General features: G+C 35.9%; 1 pseudogene; it reads left to right on the forward strand.

Annotated features, from left to right (window-relative positions):
* The window catches only part of LOC107677084 (Down syndrome cell adhesion molecule homolog), a 124,870-nt pseudogene that overhangs the window by 73,730 nt on the left and 47,656 nt on the right, over positions 1–3,484 (forward strand).

Below are 3,484 nucleotides of genomic sequence, written 5' to 3' on the forward strand. Positions count from 1 at the left end.
ATTATTATCTGTGTTTTCATCTACCTCAGAGCCTCTGAAAGCAGTGGTGAGTCCACGGAAGGTGAGAGGCAGCGTGGGTAGCCAAGTGTCACTGTTCTGCAGTGTGACTGGCTCTGACGAGTATGAAATCGCCTGGTACAGGAATGGTGAGAAGATCTATCAGGGTATAAACGTACGTATCACGGGCATCAACAACGAGAACCTGGTGATGGAGGGAATGGCCAAGAGTGATGGAGGAGCATATCAGTGCTTTGCTCGAAATGGCAAGATGTCCACCCAAGACTTAGTGCAGGTCGTCTTAGAAGGTGAGTAAGAGTGTTATGTTTATTAGCATTAAATTATAAAAATTACACTGTAAATAATTTTTTTTCTAAGTAAAATAAAACAAAGTTATTAGGTTTTTTTTAACAAGAAAATACTATTTTATTCTTTTTACTCCATGTTTAATTTAATGTTTAATTCAATGCGTTACTTGTCATTCCTTTGTAATTAAATCTGAAATTTACTAGCAATTTCTGACTGAAAATTGTTTCAAAGAAAATTCTACACCATTTTTTCAGTGTATGAAAAAATTATGCCCGTAAAAAGCCAGTACTGCGACATAAAATACTATGTCAAACATTGCAGGACATAAAATGGATTTTGGAGATCATCTCTTTTGACCCCTTTGCGGCATAATGTTTGCATTTGCATTAAGTGTTAGCATCTACTGTATCTAAATATATTATCTTAAAATGTGTTATTACTTTTAAAGGAACAGTTCACCCAAAAATGAAAATGTTTCACCAATCACCTTCTTGTCATTCTTACCCTATCATTTTCTCTTTTTTTCCCCCATGTAACACAAAGCATTATATTAGACAGAGATTCTCTTTTCCACACAGTAAATGTGGATCATAATTTATACTGGAAATCACCATAAAAAGCACCATAAAACATAGTCCAGACAACTTCAGATATATCAAGAACAAAAGAAGGAAAATAATTGGGTGAGTAAATGATGACAACACTTTTACTTTTTTGTGAACTAATCCTTTAAATGCAAAAAAAAAAAAAAAAAAAAAATGCAAATGGGGCCAACAAAGCCCCTCCCCCAAATCTCAGTTATACAAATGCTATGTTTGACATTTATAAATGAATTTACTTCTTTAAACCACTACTTCAACTGCTATTTTTATCCAACCAGCCGCCAAACCACACACACATGATTGTAGGATATCATAGGTAATGACGGGTACATTTAGGTTGATTTCAAAAGTCAATCAGATAAAGGCATCTTAGTAGGCAGAATGTTACACAAACATTGGATTCAGCTGTGAAAATTCTGAAGCATATGTGTAACTGTGCATGTGTTTCAATATAACACTCTGCTGGACTCTACTGAAGCTACTCAGCCCTGCAGCTGAAAAGATTTGTTGCTTCAGCTTGGTTGCTGGGGCAACTGTCTCCTATTGCCACAAAACTGTATAAAGAGGATATTGATAATCTATAATAATGTTTAAAAAAGTCAGGGTGATCAGAGAGGAAACATTTTCAATAGAACTAAACTTAAAAACACAGCTGTTTTGCAAGAAATGTCTGGCTAGATCCAGTGTTTTTTTTTTGGTTTGTTTTTTCAATGTCCATTATTTACTGTGAATGTGAAGAAGTCGTTTCGGGAACGCTTTAGATTACAGCCCGCAATGTACCACGTAATTAAACAGAATTTACAGCGTACATATTTGTAACTATAGAGTACCTCCAAAGTACCTACTTGTAGGTATAAGGGAACAATATGCAACGTTTGGGGAATAAGGGGGTAATAACCTGCGAAATTATAAAGCATTTATGCTGTAAGTATTTTATAACTAAAGGGCACCTATTCTGAAATTACGTGGTATGTATGACACACAGATCGAAATTTCCCACGTAAGCGTAACTTACAGCTGTACGTACGTGTAGGTAAACGGAAACAATGTGCAATGTTTGGGGGATAAGGGGGTAATGACTTGGAAAATTAAAAGTATTTATACTGTTAGTATTTCATAAGTAAGGTGTAACTATTCTAAGATTACGTGGTATGCGTCTTTTGCTACTGTGTTAGGCAACAATATTATGATTTAGAAGTTTCCTTATTGTAATAACACAAAATATATGATGCAGTATATTTTTACACTACGTATTATTTTATTATTACAACATATCTTACATGACTGATACAAATAGTAAACTGTAGTATACTATAGTAGGCTATAATTTAGTAATTATAGTAAAGTTAAAAACCACCATAGTCTTTAGCATATATTCTTATGTGGTAAAATCTTATATAGTATTTACTAGTGTTTCTTTATGTGGGATCATGGAGATTATAAAGTATGGGGAAATGATATAATGAGTTTCTGCTATGATTTAGTTTAGAAATTTCCATATGAAAATTTACCTGATGAAAGAGCATTGCATATGGTCATCTCAGCAGCGAGTCCGTCAGCAGCATTGTACCGTCGAGGTGCAATACAGTGGAAAACTAGATTACCTGTTTCCAGCTGCTCCCAGGATATAACCCATAAATATAACATCATAATATACAATAATAATACACAACACATGTATATTTACTGTATAATTGATGTTTTTTGATAGCTGTAGTGCTGTTGGTGCACTTGAATTTCCGTATGTGGTTCGAGGCAAGTAGAATAAAATGTACTACAACATTTTTCTTAACTACTATGCAAACATTCACCCTTGTTATATGTAATTATTGTCAAGTCAAGTCACCTTTATTTATATAGCGCTTTTAACAATACCGATTGTGTCAAAGCAACTGTACAGCATTAATTAGGAAAATATTGTGTCAATAATGCAAAATGATAATAGTAAACACTCAATTTTCAGTTAAAGGCAGGTCATCATTGAATCCAGCTCAGTTCAGTTTAAATAGTATCTGTGCAATCAAGTCGACGATATCGCTGGAAATTAAGTGTCCCCAACTAAGCAAGCCAGAGGCGACAGCAGCAAGGAACCGAAACTCCACCGGTGACAGAATGGAGAAAAAAACCTTGGGAGAAACCAGGCTCAGTCAGGTGGCCAGTTCTCCTCTGACCAGATGAACCAGCAGTTCAATTCCAGGCTGCAGCAAAGTCACATTGTGCAGAGGACTCAACTGGTTCCTGTGCCGCTGACATTAGAGGTCCTCTCTAGGTGCTGATCCACCATCTGGGCTGGATACATACTGGATCCGGGTGATCCGGGTGACCATCTGATCTGGATACAGACTGGATCTGGTGGCTACAGTGACCTCGGAATAAGAAAGAAACAGACTAATATTAGCATAGATGCCATTCTTCTAACGATGTAGCAAGTACATCGGGTGTTATGGGAAGTGTTCCCGGTTGTCCTAATTAATGCAGCCTAAAAATCCTTTAACGGATTTGAATATTAGAAATGTGTTAGTGTGTTATGTGTAAGCCAGGTTAAAGAGATGGGTCTTTAATCTAGATTTAAACTG

The sequence above is a fragment of the Sinocyclocheilus anshuiensis genome, unplaced genomic scaffold (genome assembly GCF_001515605.1).
Source record: "Sinocyclocheilus anshuiensis isolate Anshui unplaced genomic scaffold, SAMN03320099.WGS_v1.1 scaffold24, whole genome shotgun sequence".
In the NCBI taxonomy this organism is placed as follows: Eukaryota; Metazoa; Chordata; class Actinopteri; order Cypriniformes; family Cyprinidae; genus Sinocyclocheilus; species Sinocyclocheilus anshuiensis.